We start from the raw sequence: 20,081 nt of genomic DNA on the forward strand, positions 1-20,081 counted from the left end.
CTATGAATTCTACCTCGATGATGATGGAAGAAAATGTAGTAATTATCTCACTGTTGGAGAGCCCATGGGACTTTTTCTTTTAAAGAAATACCAGAAAGCAGATCCAAGATGGCAGAGTAGAAAGACACACTTAATCTCACTCTTGCACATAACCATAAATCATGTGCAAAAATGACTCTAAACAAATTCTAGAGGAGCAGTAGCCACAAAACGACAGAGAAAAAGAGATTTCCAGCCCAAGGTAGCCTGGGAGGCCGGCAAGAAGGGTCTATAAAACGGGACCCAGAGCAGAGTGCAGCCCATGGATCCCCACACAGCCTTGGCCATGTGGCACCAGCAGCAACAGGACCAGAGCAGGCCTCGGGGGTGGAATCCCCAGCAACAACTGCTGTTCCCAGATTTCTTAACCTGAAAATGCCAGACACAGCTTCAAAGGTCAGTGAAAAAGTTCTTTTACTAGCATGAGAAGGGGTGCTGTCTGGACCTGCCAGCAGCAACTGCAGTGGCAATATCCATTTTTGGAGACCTCAGATGAAAGACCCCAGGGGAATTGTGCCACTGATATAGATATCAGCCCTGAGTGGTTGACCTGGGGTGAGGAAGAGTTCTGGTGTGGTGGAACTGATGGTGGCTCTGGACAGGAGATTCTACTTGCAGATCCTGAGCACAAAAGCTTTGGTAGCTCCTAAACAAGAGTACAGGCCAAGAGGGGAGTAAAATCCTCTCTCTTAATTGTGTTATGTTGGAGGAACTGAGACCTTACAGGTCCTTAGAGTATACCTTCCTCTTGACAAAGGACTCAAAAATAAAGAAACTGGATGAGAAAATGCCCATAAAAGGGGAAAAAATATAATATAGAAGGTTACTTGGTGAACAGGTATTTTCTTTCATCCTTTCAGATGAGGAAGAACAATGCTTACCATCAGAGGAAGACATAAAAATGAAGACTTCTTCATTCAAAATCTCCAAAACAAAAATGCCATGGTCTCAAGCCATTGAAAAGCTCATTAAGGATTTTGAAAATCAAGTAAGAAAGGTGGAGGAAAAATGGGGAAGAGAAATTAGAGCGATGCAAGAAAATCATGAAAAGTGACTCAACAGCTTGCTAAAGGAGACTCAAAAAGATGCTGAGGAAAATAACACTTATAAAAATAGACTAACTCAATTGGCAAAAGAGGGACAAAAAGCCAACAAGAAGAAGAAGGCTTAGAAAAGCAGAATTAGCCAAATGGAAAAGGACATTCACTGAATCTCCTGAAGAAAAGAAATTAGAATGGAACAAGTGGAAGCTAATTACTTCATGAGAAACCAAGAAATTACACAACAAACCTAAAAGAATGAAAAAATAGAAGACAATGTTAAATATCTCATTGGTAAAACAACTGACCTGGAAAACAGATTCAGGAAAGACAATATAAAAATTATGGGACTACTTCAAAATCGTGACCACAAAAAAGCCTAGACATCAACTTTCATGAAAATATCAAGGAAAACTGCCCTGATATTCTAGAACCAGTGGGTAAAATAAATAGTGAAAGAATCCACCAATCACCTCCTGAAAGATATCCAAAAAGTCAAACTCTGAGGAATATTGTAGCCAAATTCCAGAGTTCCTGGGTCAAGGAGAAAATATTGCAAGCAGCCAGAGAGAAATAATTCTAGTACTGTGGATATACAATCAGGATGACACAACATCTAACAGCTTCTACATTAAAAAATCGAAGGGCTTGGAATATGATATTCAAAAAGTCAAAGGAACTAGGATTGAAACCAAGAATCACCTACCCAGCAAAACTGAGTATAATGCTTCAGAGGAAAAAATGAATAAAATAGAGTGCTTTCAAACATTCTTGATGGATAGACCAGGGCTGAATAGAAAAAAAATATTTGTAATTCTTGAAACTTTTCTCAGTATTTGGGTTGTTGGAGGAAATTATACATACATAAGTACATACTTACATAAGATATTTGTGTGTGTGTGTATACATATACATACACTGTACATATATACATATATATGAGTGTGTGTGTGTATATATATATATGTATTCATAAGATACAGGGTGAGTTGAATAGGAAGGGAATTGTTTCTCGTATAAGAGGCAAGAAAAAGGCTTTTCTAAAGAGAGGAAAAGGGGGGGATAAGAATGAAAAAGTGAAGCTTACTCTCATCACATACTGCTTAAAGAGGGAATAACATGCACACTCAATTTGGTATGAAAATCTATTTTGCTCTACAGAAAGTAGGAGAGAAGGGGACAAGTGGGGTGGAGTAAAGAAAGAAAGGAGGGCAAATGGGAGGAGGAAGTAATAAGAAGCAATCTCTTTGGGGGAGGGACAAGGTCTGAAGAGAGAATAGTATAAATAGGGGACAGAATAGGATGGAGGGAAATATAACTGGTCAACATGACTATAATGAAAGTCTTTAGCAATGTTCCACATGTATAGCCTATATTGAATTGCTTGCCTTTTCAATGGAGATGGGTGGTGAGGGAGGAAGGGAGAGGAGTTGGAACTCAAAGTTTAAAGAATAAATGTTCAGTATTGTTATTGGATGTAACTGGGAAATAAGAAATACAGGTAGTGGGTATAAAAATCTGTCTTCTCTCAGAATAAAAGAGAGATGATGGGGATAAGGGAAGTGAGGTGTGAAAAAAGGGAGTGTGTGTATTCGTCCTTTGTTGACGAAGAAGACCATGCCATCAGAGAAATAATGACATGACTTGCAATTGACGTTGATTGAGTGAGGGAGTGCTGTGCAAGTCACCAACCTCACTTCTCCTCCAGAGCCATCTGAATCCAGTGACCAGATATTCATCAGGATGACTGTAGGTGACCCAGGTTGAAGCAACTGAGCTTAAGTGACTTGCCCAACATCACACAGCTAGTGAGTGTCAAGTGTCTAAGGTGAAATTTAAACTCAGGTCCTCCTGACTCCTTCATTGGTGCTATAACCACTGCATCACCTAGCTGCCTCAATAGAAGCGAGAGCAGAGTGGGGGAAGGGGTAATCAGAATGCACAGTGTTTCAGGGTGGCAGAGAGGAGAGATGGGGAGAAAATTTGAAACTCAAAATCTTGTGGAAATAAATGTTGAAAACTGAAAATAAATAAGTTAAAAGAAATGAAAATATCGAAAGACTTACATGAATGGATGCTGACTGAAGTGAGCAGAACCAGGAGAACATATTACAAACTAACAGCAACATTGTGCAAGAATCAGTTTTGACAGACATAGTTCTTCTTAGCAATACAATGTTCTAAGACAACTCCAAAAGACTCATGATGGAAAATGCTCTCCAAATATAGTGAAAAAACTATGGAGTCTAAATGCAGATCATAAAATGTTTTTGTTTTTGTTTTTTTTTGTGGCTTTTCCCTTTTGTTTTGATTCTTCTTTCAGAACACTACTAATGTAGAAATGTATTTAATATGATTGGTGTACATATATAGGCTATTTCAGATTGCATGCCATCTTGGGGAAGGGCGATAGGAGGGAGGGAGAAGAAACATTGTAACTCAAAATCTTGTAAAAGTGAGTGCTGAAAACTATTATTATGTATAATTGGAAAAAATAAAGTGCTATTGAGTAGAAAAAAGAAATATCAGATATTATTAAGCACAAGATGCATTTACTTGATGAGATTGTAAACTGTACAAAATAAATATAGTTGTGATAAATACGACTTGAAAATTGCATTAGCATATATGTGTATTTCAGTTCACAACAAATGAATGGACATAAAATATGTAAAAGCAATTGTCAAAAGAATAAATAAAATGTGTTAATTGTGCCTTAAAAATTTCAAACTCATGAATAATCAAAGGAATGAAAATTAAGACAAACTAAAATGAATGAGTCAATGCTGAGGAGAGGTGCACATCTTTTTAGGAAATGGGTATATTGGGTCATTGATGATATACTCAGAAAATAACCAAACAGTATGAAATCAAAGATAGACAAATGATTATTCTCTGGACCATTATTTTTCGTTGTTTTCATTATAAAATAAAATATTATAAAATAAAACAAATAATTTATTATTCAAAACTTTTCCTAGTGCCATTATTCATATTTGGAAAAAAAATGACATTCATATTAGATGAAAAATCTATTGACCCTAAATATCCAATTAAGGGAAACAATTGAATTAATTTTTACTATAATGAAATAATTGTTGGAAAATATATAACCTGCAAAGAGATCTGGAACTATCTTTATCTAATAATTTAGCATTAGTAATAATATAAAAACAGCATAAGCTGATTTAAATGTATGAAGAAAATTTGAATATCATTTAATGCACAAACATTAAATATATTCTGAAAAGTCACATTTCATTTATTTAATTTCAATATTGAGATAATATTTTGAATATAATCTAGATATTATGACATTTTAATAATAAAATATTTTCATTTTAATTTTTATATAAATAAAAACATAAGAACAGGACAAGCACATATCCAGCTCCTGATGATTGTGTGAAATATGACAAAAAATTATTTCTCCTTTTCCTAACATAGGAATGAAGGAATAAACCCATAAAACAACAAATATTCTGTTTTACCATCCACATTCCTCTTCTCCTACTATAGACAGATGACACCAGACATATGTATCCTTTTGCACTCCTGAAAGTGATCTTTTAAGTTTCAGATCAGGCAGTATTTGTTCTCATAAAATATTTGATGTATTTCCAGTTAAACACTACGATACAAAAACAAACAAGCAGAACTAACAAACATTTAATAAGGAGTTTGAAAGGAAAGCTTCACTGAATTTTCTTTTATAGACAATCTGTTAGTCAGAATATTTTTATAAAGAATGTAATGAACAGATAACAAATCTATAAGTTAATATTGTGATGCTCACAGTGGTGAGAATCTATCAGTTGGCATTATCTCCCAACATATATCCTGGATTGGTGGCATACATTCTTTTCAATTAAAAAAAGACTGCACAGATTTGTTATCAACTTTGACACTGATGATATTACTCCTACTGGAATTAAATAATTTTAATCTAGAGCTACAGCACAGTTGCAACATTCCAACAAAGGAGTCTTGTGAATGAGCAGTCTACAATGACAGGGTATTATGTTTTTTTAATTTTTCTTGCTTCCTCTAAAGAACCATACTAAATCTCTTCTGAGTGAGGTCTGTGAAATGAAAATGGGTCAATGCAGCTATCTTTTGCTTAACATGATTTTGACAATCAATTGGCTTTGATACATACTACAATAAAATCTTGCATATATACAGGACTCTTAAGACTGGCAAACATTTGCTATACTTCATTAACGTTTTGTCCTCTAAAAAAAAAAAAACAACTTTGTAGAACAAATACTACAATTATTGTTACCATCCCTTTTTTACAGAGTAGAAAACTGAGTCATAAAAAGATTAATTCACACATAGCTAATAAGTATTAAAATGTAGGCTATGTATTATTGTAATCCAAGAGAGACCCATTCCTTATCTATTTGATTTTGATCTGGTTAAGAAGGGTTCAGTTTTCAGATTTCTCTGTAAGAGCTCTTCCATTGCAGCTTAATGTAAATAATTTTTGACTCCTCTCAGGTACTGGTTAACAAATACTTTATTAAAAGCTTTATTGCTGAGCAATCAGCAAGGATCCAACATATCTGTGTCATTTTTTATGGAGAGAGAAAAAAAATTACTTGCAGTCTAAACACAACTACACACTTTCCTTTGTGTCAGGATTTACCTTGAATAACCAGTGCTTATTTAATTGAAGCAAATGCAGCTCTCTAAATGATTTTCAGCTCAGAGTCTACCAGACCTGACAGCTATTATCCTTCCGATGGGAGCGAAGGCTAAAAGTTTAACACTTTGTGGCCCAAGAATAATATTACTTACCCTAAAATCATGTTTAAAATTTATTTTAGATAAGATAGTCAGGCATATATCATATAGCTGTGTATATGTGTGTTCACAAATGCATATGTATAATAACATGTCACATATATTACATATGAGATATATGAAAAAGAATAGGAGTGGAAAAACGTCAATGTACCATATATGCATATGTAGAGAAAACGATTATCTTTTACCTATTATTTTCTTCTGTTTAAACTTTTGGTAGGTACCTATGTGACATAGTTTCTAAAACTCTGACCATGTATTATGTCAATAATATAATTGAAGATACTAGATTCACCCCACCTCTATTTAATTTGATTAAATAATAAAAAACAAGAGAGATTGATGAATAAATAAGAGGAGGTAAAAAATATTTATTCTGTTGCAATAGCAGCTATAATAGCAACTCAACACGTTTTGATCTGCACTTTGTGAAGAGGGTGAAGAGAATATTAAGGAAGATGTCATTGAAATAAAATATTCAACATTAACCCAACTCCTTTCTCATCATATCTGATCTCAAATACTCCAATGAATTTCTGGCTTTGTTGCTTTAGAAATTCCTGACAATGATGCATAGTATCTTTTCTTCACCCACTTATGGTGCTGATATGCATGTCTCCAGAAACAAAGGTCATAGATATTCTACCTATGTTTCCAAGGCCTCTCTCAATATTTTGTTATTTCACACACACACACACACACACACACACACACACACACACACTTGCGTGTGAAGATAGTTTTAATTTAACTTTTTAAGATCTTGAGTTCCATTTTTCTCCCTTCCTTCATTCTCTCCATCCTCTCTTCTGAAGACAGCAAATAATTTGATATAGGCTTTATATGGACAATCATACTAAACGTATTTCTACATTAGCTTCATTGTGAAAAAATCAGAACAAAATGGAAAAAACCATGGGAAAGGAAAAAAAAGGGAAAATGGTGTGCTTTGATCTGCATTTAGACACCATAGTTCCTTCTCCGCATACAAATAGTATTTTCCAGATGAGTCTTTAGGAATTATCTTAGATCATTGTATTATTGAGAAGAGCTAAGTCTGTCAAAGTAATCAGGAAATGTTGTTACTGTGTAAAATGTTCTCCCCGTTCTGATCACTTCACTCACCATCAGCTGATGTAAGTTTTTCCTCTTTTACTGAAATCTGTTGGCTCAACATTTCCTTTTTTCACTTTGAAAGTAATTTGGTGGAGCCAAGATGGCAGAGGGAGAGCAACTACTCACCTAAGCTCTTAGACAAACTCTTTCATATACCTCTAAAAAGAGAACTTGACCAAATTGTGGAGGGCCTGAATCCAAAAGGAGACAGACTGTGGCAGATTCAAAGCCCAGGATAAAGTACAAGTTGACTGGAAGGATCTGTGCCACAGGGGTGGAAGAGTAGAGAGCACACAGAGTAGTGTGTCCCGCCATAGCAAGGCTGAGCAAGAAAGCCCTGGGGCTTAGAATTCAGCAAGAATAAGGTAATGACTATAAGGGACATGAAGAATCAGTTAAAAAAAATCTAAAGAATTAAAAGATAGAAGAAAAATATAAAATATCTAACTGGAAAAACAACTAACCTGGAAAACAGATGCAGGAGAGAAAATCTAAAAATTATTGGCCTACCAGAATACCATGATGAAAACAAAGAGCCTGGACAATATCTTCCCAGAAATCATCAAGGAAAACAGCCCAAAAGTCCTAAATTCAGAGGGCAAAATAGTCATCCAAAGACTCCACTGTTCACCTCCCAAAATGAATCTCAATCTAAAAACAACATGAAATCTCGCTGCCAAATTCCAGAACTGTCAAGTTAAGGAGAAAATACTACAGGCAGTCAGAACAAAAACATTCAAAAGTCGAAGAGCTACAGGCAGGATCACAGAGGACCTTGCAGTTTCTATATTAAAAGATCAGAGGAATTGGAATATGATATTCGTAAGACAAAGGAACTGGAACTACAACCAAGGATCAATTATCCAGCAAAGTTCAGCATAATATTTCAGGCAAGGAGATGGACATTCAACGAAATGAGGGATTTCCAGACCTTCCTAATAAAAAGGCCAGAACTCAATAAAAAATCCGATCTTCAAACACAGGTCTCAAGAGAGGCATAAAAAGTTAAACAGGGTGAAAGAAAAACATTTTACACAATATGGGCAACCTGTTTACTTCCTATAAGGGAAGATGATACTTGTCAATCTTGAGAATTGTGTATCTATTATGAAATATAAAAGTAATATAGATAGATAGATAGATAGATAGATAGATAGACAGATAGACAGATAGATAGATAGAGGGAGTGGGTATAAAGTAAATGATGTGATGATAAAAATGTGATTTAAGCATGCAAAGGAATTGTAACAGGAGATGTGAAAAGGAGGAAGCAGAAAATAGTAAATTACATCACAAGAAGAGGCACAAAATTATATTACAGTAGAAGGAAAGAGGGAATGGAGATGAGCATTGTTCGAGAGGTACTCTCATCTGATTTGGTTCAAGGAGGTAAAAACGAACATATTTAAGTATATAAATCTAGCTCTATAGGCAGGAGGAGGGGAGGGGGCAAGAAAGGGGAAGAGAGGGTAAAAGGTAGGGAGGAAGTAATAAGGGTAATGGGAGTAAAAAGGAGGGGGGCTGAAAGAAGGAAGAGAATATTACAGGAGGTAGTGGTCAAAAACTTAACTCTATTCTGAAGGGGGTGTGAGAAGGGAGAACTAAAAGAAGAAACTGTGGGAAAGAGGATGGAGGGAAAGACACAGATAGTAATCATAACTCTGAATGTGAATGGGATCAACTCTTCCATAAATCGGAGACAGATACCAGAATGGATAAAAAGCTGTAATCCAAGAACATGTTTTTTACAAGAAGCACAATTGAAACGGGGGGATACACACAGGTTAAAAGGTTGGAGCAGAATATATTGTGCTTCAACTGACATAAGAAAAGTAGGGTTATCAATCCTAATCTCAGACAAAGCAAAAATGAAAATAGATCTAATCAAAAGAGATAAGGAAGGAAACTATATCCTGCTAAAAGGAAGCATTAACAACGAAGCAATGTCATTACTAAATATGTATGCTCCAAGTAGTATAGTGCCCAAATTCTTAGAGGAGACGTTAAGGCAGTTACAGGAAGAAATACACAGCAAAACTCTACTAGTGGGAGACTTCAACCTTCCCCTCTCTGAAACTTATAAAATTAATTTTAAAATAAACAAGAAAGAAATTGAAGAGGTGAATCAAACTCTGGATAAAGTAGATATGATAGATCTCTGAAGAAAACTGAAAGGAGATAGCAAGGAATATTACTTTTTCTCCAAAAGACATGGTACATATACAAAAATTGACCATATACTAGGGCATATAACCTCACAATTCAGTGCAGAAAAGCATAGATAGTCCATGCATCCTTCCCAGATCATTATGCAATAAAAATTATGTGTAATAAAATGCCATGGAAAGATAAACCAAAAATTGATTGAAAACTAAATAATTTAATCCCCAAGGATGAGTGGATCATCCAATAAATCACAAAAACAATAAACAGCTTAATTCAAGAGAATGACAATAATGAGACAACCTACCAAATCTTATGAGATACTGCAAAAGGAATTCTTAGGGGAAGCTTTATATCTTTGAATTCCTACATGAATAAAACAGAGAAAGAGGAGATCAATGAATTGGGCATGCAGTTGAGAAGTTCTAAAACGACAAATTGAAAATCCCCAAGTAAATACCAAATTAGAATTAGTGAAAACCAAAGAATAGATGAATCAAATTAAAATTATGATCACAATTGAACTAATAAATAAAACTAAGAATTGGTTTTATGAAAAAAAACATAATTGAAAAACCTTTGGTTAATTTGATTTAAAAAAATGAGAGGAAAACTAAATTACCGGTACCAAAAATGAAAAGGATGCAGTCATCACCAATGCAGAGGAATTTAAAAGGATAATCATAAATTACTTTGCCCAATTTTATGTCCACAAATTGGACAATCTAAATGAGATGGATGATTATTTTAAAAAATATAAATTGATTAGATTAACAGAAGGGAGGCTGAATATTTAAATCACCCCATCTCAGAACTAGAAATTGAACAAGCCATTAATAAACTCCATAGGAAAAAAATCTCAAGGGCCAGATGAATTTACAAGTGAATTCTATCAAACATTTAAAGAACAGTTAATTCCAATACTATATAGACTATTTGGGAAAATTGGGGGAGAACGAGTTCTCTCAAATTCGTTGTATGATACTAATACGATTTTAATACCCAAACCAGGAAGAGTAAAAACAGAGAAAGAAAATTATAGACCAATTTCTTTGATTAATATAGATGCAAAAATTTTAAATAAGTTTTTTTAGGAAAAAGAATAGAGTAAGTTATCACAAGAATACTACATTTTGATGAGATAGGATTCATGCCAAAAATGCAGGGCTGGATCAATATTAGGAAAACTATTAGTGTTATTGAGCATATAAACCACAAAACTAACAGAAACCATATGATTATCTCAAGAAATGCAGAAAAAACTTTTGACAAAGTAAAACACACATTCCTATCAAAAACACAGGAGAGAACAGGAATAAATGGAACTATCCATAAAATAATAAGCAGTATGTACCTAAAACTTTCAGCAAGCATTATATGCAATGGAGATAATCTAGATGGATTTCCAATAAGATCAGGGGTGAAACGAGGGTTTCCATTACCACCAGTATTATTCAATATGGTAATAGAAAGGTTAGCTGCAGCAATAAGACAAGAAAAATACATTGAAAGAATTAGAGTAGGCAAAGAAGAAACTAACTTATCACTCTTTGCATATGATATGATGATATACATAGAAAACCCCAAGGTTCACGTAAAAAGGTCCTTGAAATAATAAACAACATTGGCAAAGTTGCAGGTTACAAAATAAACCCACACAAATAGTCTGCATTTCTGTATATTACTACAAACCCCAGCAGCAAGACATACAAAGAGAAGTCCTATTTAAAGCTATTGTAGATACGATAAAATATTTGGGATTCTACCTGCCAAAACAAATCCAGGGGCTAGATGAACACAATTACTAAATACTTTTTGCACAAATAAATTCCGATCTATGTAAGTGGAAAAACATTGGTTGCTCATGGGTAGGCTGGGGTAAAATAATAAAAGTGAAAAATCTACCTAAATTAATTTACTTATCCAGTGGCATTCCAATCAAACTATCAAATAATTATGTATTTTAGCTAGAAAAAATAGTATCAAAATTCTTCTGGATGTACCAAAGGTCCAGAATATCAAGGGAACTAATTAAAAGTAATGCCAGGGAAGGTGACCTAGCTCTACCAGACCTCTAATTGTATTATAAAGCATCAATTATCAAAATGCACCTGGTACTGGCTAAGAAACAGAAGGGTAGACCAATGGAATATGTTAAGTACTCAAGACACAGTAGTCAATGAATATAGCTTTCTACTGTTTGATAAACCCAAAGACCCCAGCTTCTGAGATAAGAACTCACTGTTCAGCAAAAATTGCTGGGATAACTGGATAACAGTGTGGTGGAAAGTAGGCATAAACCAATGACTGACATCATACAAAAGAATAAATTCGAAAACAGGACATGATTTAGGTATAAAGATTGATACTATAAAGAAATTATTGGAGCAAGGAATAGTATATTTATCAGATCTATGAAGAAGGGAAGAATTTTTGACTAAACAAGATATAGAAAACACTATGAAATACAAAATGGAAAATTGTGATTACATTAAAGTGAATAGTTTTGCACAACCAAATGCAATTCAACCAAGATTAGGAGGGAAACAGAAAACTGGGAAAGAATTTTTGCAACTAGTGCCTGTGATAAAGGCCTCCTTTCTAAAATTTATAGAGAACTGAGTCAAATGTACAAGAATACAAGTCATTCCCCAATTGATAAATGGTCAAAGACATGAAAAGGAAGTTTTCAGAGGAAGAAATCAAAGTTATCTATAGTCATATGAAAAAATGCTCTAAATTATTATTGATTAGAGAGAGACAAATCAAAACAACTCTGGAATTCCACATCACACCTATCAGATTGGCTAACATGGCAAGACAAGAGGATGATGGATGTTGGATAAGACATAGGAGAGTTGGAACGCTAATCCATTGTTGGTGGAGCTGTGAGCTGATACAAACATTCTGGGGAACAATTTGCAACTATCCCCAAAAGGCTGCAAAATTGTGCCTACACTTTAACGCTGCAAGTCTGGTTCTAGGACTGTATCCCCAAGAGATCACAAAAATTGGAAAGGGTCTCACATATATGGAAATATTTATAGCAGCTCTCTTTGTGGTGGCCAGAATTGGAAATTAATGGGATATCCCTATCAATTGGGGAATGGCTGCATAAATTGTGATATATGAATGCAATGAAACACTATGGTAGTATAAAAAATTATGAACAGGAAAACTTCAGAGAGGCCTGGAAAGATTTATATGAACTGATGCTGAGGGAAAAGAGCAGAACCAGGACAACACTGTAGACAGCAACAACCACCATGTGTGAGGAATTTTTCTGGTACACTTAGTATATCATTGCAATGCAAGGACTTAAATAATTTCCAATGCTCTCTTACTACAAAATACCTTCCACATACAGAGAAAGAACTTTGGAATTCGATTGCATAATGGAGCAGATCATTTTCTTTTGTATTATGTTTTGTTTTGTTTTATGATTTCTCCCATTCATTTTAATTGTTCTGTGCAACATGACTAAAGTGAAAATGTATTTAATAGGAATGTAAGTGTAGAACCTATAATACTGTGTGCTATCTGAGTGAATGAATGGGGAAGAAGGGGGGAAGGGGTAAGGAAGGGGAAATAAATGTAAGATATGTGGAAGTCATTGTAGAACAAATAATAATAATAATAATAATAATAATAATAATAAAGAATTTACATATAAAATATCGTTGTAAGGAAAGTGAAATTATTTCTTTATTTTAAATGTTTCTCTGATAATTTTTTAAAGTCAGAAGATTTTTTTTTACAAGTTATACCCTTAAGATTTTTTTTTAATTCTTGTATCAGGTACCATGATTTTGTACAATAGAAACAGCAAGTGGCATAGAACAACTTCTCTGAAATTTCAGGTTTGGAAAACCAAATTCAAGAGATTTTGTCAAATTATATTTTGTTCTGACTGGCAGACCATATTCAAATTATCTAAATAGTCTTTCATAAGTGACTGGAGCCAGAAAAGCACATCTCCCTTCATAGCTACATTCAGGATGAAACCTATTCCAGAATACAGAATATAAGATATCCAGAGACCAATCAATGACACTAAACTTTTGGAACTGAAAACATACTAATTAAGGTACATTGGAAGTAGTTTATTAAGACAAAAAACAGAGACTTGATGTATGTTAATTTTAATAAACATTATTGTACTGCTTTTCCTTTTTTTAATGCTCTTTGTGTTTATGTTTAAACTTTCTTGGTTATCCTGGTAAAATATAAATCTGCCTTCTCAAGTGATTCCAGTGCTATTTTAGCAACTTGATCTGGAACCTACATTATGTATCCCTGAAGGGAAAGGGCTACTCACTCCTCCATAAATCAAGAGGGGAATGGAGGAAAGAGAGACGATGAGGAAAGAAAATGGCTACCTGTGAGAACAGAGTAAACTGTAGTGACTGAATTTTTGTGACTGAGTTCCGGAGCTGGCTCAATTCCCTTTCTATTCACTTATAAGTCTATTCTGATTTCTGTCTTCTGAAAAACTTTATTCAATTATGGAAGTTATGAGGAAACTATTGCATTGTTTGACCCTAGACCTGCGTGACTTAAAAAATTTACCAAGTCAAACTGCTGTTTAGGAATCCTTAAGCCAGGACCAAGGTTATCCTCACCAGAAATCTGGTGAAATGCTAAGACTGATGCAAGGAGTTTTCTCACAGTTACACTTCTCAAGAAACCAATATCTTTTATCTAAAAACTATCCCCATACTCATCTCTTAGTTACTATTTCCATGATCCTTTATCTGAAGACATGTGGGGGGAATGGAACATCTTTTTTTTTCTGAATTCAGAGAAGTATACTTGTTCATTCTCTCCTCAACTTAAAATCTTTCCTACAGTTACAAATCTTATTACTTTATGATGCATATTTATCAGTCTTGTGTAATGGTTTAATTTATTTAAAAAAAAAAACCCTTTTAAAACTGTTTTATTGATTAAAAAACACCCTGGATCCCTGTGTTCAGACTCTGGACCCAAGCTGAAGAAGTCTGGTATTGGTGTGTTAGTTGATTGGTATAAATTGCTTAACAAATCAATAAGGTCAGAAGATCAAACCTGAGTTTCCTAAGCTGTTTCACCTTTCATCCACCCTATGGAAAATTTTAAGTATCTAAATACATATATTAATAAAAGTGGGAAAGAATAGCTCAATAAATTGAGTATACAACTTAAAAAACAACTAGCAAAATAAGTTAAAATTGAACAATTGTGTGTGTGCTCGTCCTTCTTGCCGAAGCAGACCATAACATCAGAGAAATAATGACATGACTTGAAGTTGACTTTGTTTTGAGTGAGGGAGGGCTATGCAATTCACCAGTCTCACTTCTCCTCTGGAGCCATCTAAATCTAGTGACCAGATATTCATCAGGATGACTGGAGATAACCCAAGATGTGGCAATTGGGGTTAAGTGACTTGCCCAAGGTCACACAGCTAGTGAGTGTCAAGTGTCTAAGGTGAGATTTGAACTCAGGTTCTTTTGACTCCTGCCCTGGCCCTTTACCCACTGTATCATTTAGCTGCCCACAAAATTGAACATTTAAATATCAAATGAATGATTAACAAAACTGAAAGTGAATAAAAAAACTATTGAACTAGCAAACTCTATATTGATATTATGAAAAAAACATCCAATAAAATTAGAAAAAAAATCATTTTTTTAAAGAAAGAAGAAAACCAGATGGCCATTACCAAAATTGAAAAAGGTAAATGAACTACCAACGAAGATCAGTTTAAGGCAGTATTTAGGAATTATTTTGCTAATTATATGCAACTAAATGTGACAGAGTAAGTGAAATGAATCATCACAAATTTTTAAATTGACTAGATTAATGGAAAAGCAATAGAATCCTTAAATAACTTTATCTGAAAGAAAGAAATTGAACCAGTCACAAATGAATCCGCTAACAAAATGCTCCCAGGACTACATTAATTTACAATAAATTGTACCAAATTTTAAGGAAGGAATAATCTTAATACCTTATAATCTACTTTTAAAAGAAAACAGGCAAAAATAAAAAAAGTATCAACACATACCTTTTTATGATATAAATATGTTTTTGTTACCTATACCAGAGAGATCAAAAACAGAAAGAATGCAATAGACAAATTTCTTCAAGTTATATCACTGCAAAAATAAAACAGAAGTAAGAAGATTACAGAAATATATTGCAAAGATCTTACATTATGACCAGGTGGGGTCTATACCATGAATGCTAGAATGGCTAATATTAAGGAAAATTGCAAGCATAATTGACTTTATTAATGCACAAAATAATAAATATCTTACAATTTTATCAATCGATTAAAAAACTTTTGACACAACAAAAAAATCATATCTATAGACAGCATAAAAAAGCATAGCAGTCAATGGAGTATTTCTTAAATAGTATTTATTCAAAACCAATAGCAAATATCAAGCCTAATGGAGGCAAGCTACCAGCCTTTCTAATACAATCAGGGATGAATCAAGGATAACTATTTTAACCACTGTTATGTAGTATTGAAATAGAAATGCTAGCTAAAACAGTAGAACAAGAAAAAAGAAATTGCAGGAATAAAAATAAGCAATGAGGAAACAAATCTCTCCCTCTTTTCATACGATAAGGTGTTATGCGCAGAGGACCCTAGATGATTATCTAAGAAAACTAGTTGAAATAACTAACAACTTCAGAAAAGCTGAAGAAAAAATAAATAACTCATATAAATAATCAACATTTCTATACACTGTCAACAAAAAAAAAACAGCAGGAAGAGATGGAATGAAAATTTCTTTTTTATATCATGTACGAAGATGGTGGAGTAAGAGAAAGGACCTTGGGCTCTCACCCAAAACCCTCCAAATATTTCTTAAATATCACTCTAAACAAATTCTGGAGCTGTGAAACCCACAGAATCATGGTGTGAAGCACAACTCCACCTCAAGACAGCATGGAAGGTTGACAGGAAGTATCTATCATGCCAGGCTGGGAGTGGAGCATAGTTGAGCATGGGCCAGGCCAGCACAAACATGCCTGAGCAGGCCTTGGGGGACTGAGTCTCTGGGAGCTGTTGCAGTTTCCAGATGTGGCAACCCAAAAACGATGAAGAAAACTTGGAAAGTCAATGGAAAAAGTATGTCAGACCTGTGTGAAAGAACTGAGTGGTCAGGCCCCACCCCAGTGCAATGGAGGGAGTAGCAGCAGCAGCAACTGCTATTTCTGGAGCTCTATTCCCACAGATTCTGAGGGTATGAGTAGCTAATAAGAGGGGGACAGCAGGGATCTCTTTGCCAGTGCTGAAGAGGGATTGACTTACTTTGCCATGTTTGAGTCTGGCTTGCAGTCCTGGGTGGTAGTCTTAAGTCAAAGGGAAGTGCGGGCATGGTGAAGCTTCTGGCAGGGGTGAAAAAGGAATCTTTCTTGCAGGGCCTGGGCAGAGAGGAGTTCTTGAGCTCACTCACAGACCAGAACACCAGGAAAGCAGTGGCCACTTCTCCTTTGATCATACAATCCTGAAAAACTTATTGGACTACCTAAAAGTCATGATAAAAAAAAAAAAAAGGCTAAACATCATCTTTCAAGAAATTATATATTGAAGGAATTCACTGATGATTTCCTGAGATTCCAAAAAGACAACTCCTAGGAATATTGTAGCCAAATTCCAGAGTTTCCAGGTCAAAGAGTAAATATTGCAAGCAGTCAAAAAGAAACAATTCAAGTACTGGGGAAACCCGGTCAGGATAAGATAAGATCTATGGGGTTTCTACATTAAGTGATCAGAAGGCTTGGAATATGATATTACAGAGGACAAAGGAGCTGGGATTAAAACCAGGAATCACTTATCGAACAAAACTGAGTATAATCGTTCGGGGAAAAAATGGTCATTCAATGAAATGGAGGACTTTCAAGCATTCTTTTTACTTTTTAAAAATTCATTTTTATTTTGTTTTGTCAAAGATCCATCTTCACTCTTTACTCCACTTCACTGAGAAAAATATTTGAGTTCTTCTTAAAATTTGTAAGTTAATTTATTTGTTTTCAGTTTTCAAAAATCACTTCCATACTTATTAAATTTTCTCCCCATCTCACCCCCCTCCCTCCCCAAGGAAGGATTCAGTCTTATATGGGTTCCACACACACATTCATAATAAACACATTTTCATATTAGTCTTGTTGCAAAGAATTAAAGTGAATAGGAGAAAGCAAGGGGGAAAAAAGCAAAAGGAAACAAATTTTACATTGGTCTCCTCAAGATAGTAAAAGAACCTGGAAAAAGTTCCAGTCTATAAGCTTGTTCTCTGTGGTAGTTTCAGGGAAAGATAGAATATTGTATTGGATGGGAAGAAATGGGGAACTGAGGGGAGGAGAACTGCATTCTTCATTGGCAGGTGGGATATTTACACTTAAGTGAGGTCCATTTGATTAGTTGGTTGTTGTCATAAGTTTTCGAATAGGACCAAAATGACATCACCATGATAAAGTCAAGTTTCAATGTGTCTGATTGTGACCGTTCAGACCGATAGGAGCTTGGAATGCTCTACCACAGATTGTGTAGAGATAGTCTGTGTGAATATTTGAAGTGGTGACTCCAAATTTGTGCATCCTACATTTCCTTTGTGCTGTCTCAATTCTGCTTTGTTGATAAAGCACATCACCTTTTCTGATGTGCTTTCATGATGATCAGTCCTGTGCCAGTATCTCCCACATCACACAGTCAAATCCAAAGTTCTTGAGAGAGACCTTTAGAGTGACCTTGTATCACTCCTTCTGACCACCATGTAATTGCCTGCCCCATGTGAGTTCTATAAAATAGCTTTTATGACAACCATACATTTTGCGTTCAAACAATGTGGCCAGCCCATTGGAGTTGTGCTCTCTGATGAACAGTTTGAAAGTTTGGCAGTTCCACTTGAGCAAGGACATCAGTGCCTGGTACCTTATCCTGTTAGGTGATCCTCAGAATCTTCCTGAGAGAGTTCAAATGGAAGAGATTCAGTTTTATGACATGGTGCTGGTAGATTGTCCATGTTTCACAGACATACAATGATGAGGTCAGCACAACAGTTCTGTCGACTTTCAGTCTGGTAGTCAGTCCAATACCTCTTCTCTCCCAAACTTTCCGTCCGAGCCTGCCAAACACTGAGCTAGAGCATCAACTTCATTTTCAATCTGCACATCCCTGAAAGGTACACCACCACCAAGATAAGTGAACTTATCCACAACATTCAAAACTTCTCAATTTGTTATTACCCATGTTTCCATGTAAGGATGGTGTGGTGCTGGCTGATGGAGCACCTTAGTTTTCTTGGTTTTAATTATTAGGTCAAACTTAGCACAGGCAACAAAGAATTGATCCATCCTTTGTTGTATCTCAGCTTCAGAGGCTGCATTGATTGCACAATCATTTGCAACAGAAAATCATGGACCATCACTCTTTCTACTTTGGTATTGGCTTGGAGCCTTTCCAAATTGAAGAACTTACCATCACTACAGTAGTTGACCTTGATGCTGTGTTCATCCTCATTAAAAGTATTTGACTACATGTCTGAAGACATCATACTAAAATATATTCTAGTCAATATAGAATATAAATCTAATCAAATAGCAGATTATGGTGATTCACAGGACCTTTTAACATCTACCAAATCTGATTGGTCAAGACTTCACATGGATGGGGACATTTATGTCGTTAAGTAAGCCGTTGAAATAGACCAAAGACTATCAGGAATCTTTATCAATTGTCAAATAACTTAAAACTTGGTAATCTGAGGCAATCAAATTCCATGTCATTTTGTAGGCTTTACGAGGAAAGCAAATCGGCAAAACTAAGGTTATCCACTAGGTGTATGTGTGTATTTGTGAGTGTGTGTGTGTATGTGTGCGTGTGTGTGCACAAAATTTTACAAAGTGATCCTATTACACCCTTGCCTTACAGAGCTCTAACTTTGTAAAAGACTTAGATTAATGAACCATTTGAGAGGAGGCCCATTGTGATCCCACCCCTTTCTCTGGCCCTTTTAAGAAATTTATTTTTCATATACTTAGTTGTGATTTTGTTTTTCTTTTTAGCAAAATATAAACTTCTGGAGGACAGGCAATGTTTCTTTTTTGTCTTTCTATATCAAGAACCTAAGAAAGTGTTTGACATATAGCTAATAGCATCTACTGATCGTTTACATTTATACAGCAGGCAGTATATGCCGGGCATTCTGCTAAGGGTTTTGCAAATATTAACTCCTCTGATCCTCTCACCAAAACTGGGTGTCAGGTATTATGATTTTCCCATTTTATAGTTGAAGAAATTGAGGTGAATATCAGTTAAATGATGTTTTCAGGGTCATGTGGTTAGCTATAAGTATCTCATGCCAGATTTGAACTTCCTGACTTCAGGCCCAAAATTCAATCAATTGTGCCAATTAATAGATAGTAAAAATATATTCACTAAATGGATTATGTCTTAGATTCTCCCAAAATGTCTTGCTCTATTCCAGTCATAGACCTTCTATTTATTCAATATCCCCCCACCCCTTGTAAAGGTTTGCAGGAGGCTAAATTAGTTTTTTCCACATATAGAATAAGATGTATAATTAACTCATTTAAATTAAACTTGCAAATTTAGGACCACAGAGGTCAGTTTAATATATTTTTTAAATGGGTGCTAAGCAATTTTACAAATCATAAGGAGTGCCAAAACCATAAGATAAAAATTGGATTAAAACCTTAACAGCAATAGGCTACTCAAATATCATAATATATTAAAAATCAACTATGATGTGTTCATCTCACTTCAAACCTTTTAAATTTGAGAAAAAAACATTTCTAAGAACATATAATTAAGGCAATAGCAGGTCAATCTACCAATTTGATAAAAAATTAATCTTTTTAAAGTGTCCAATATGATCAGCACACTATGCTGAGAAC

General features: G+C 34.8%; 1 pseudogene; it reads left to right on the plus strand.

The window, feature by feature from the left end:
* Positions 1–461: 461 nt before the first annotated feature.
* The window catches only part of LOC140512133 (small ribosomal subunit protein uS7-like), a 101,000-nt pseudogene continuing 81,380 nt past the window's right edge, over positions 462–20,081 (plus strand).

Source organism: Notamacropus eugenii, chromosome 6 (assembly GCF_028372415.1).
Source record: "Notamacropus eugenii isolate mMacEug1 chromosome 6, mMacEug1.pri_v2, whole genome shotgun sequence".
NCBI classification, from domain to species: domain Eukaryota; kingdom Metazoa; phylum Chordata; class Mammalia; order Diprotodontia; family Macropodidae; genus Notamacropus; species Notamacropus eugenii.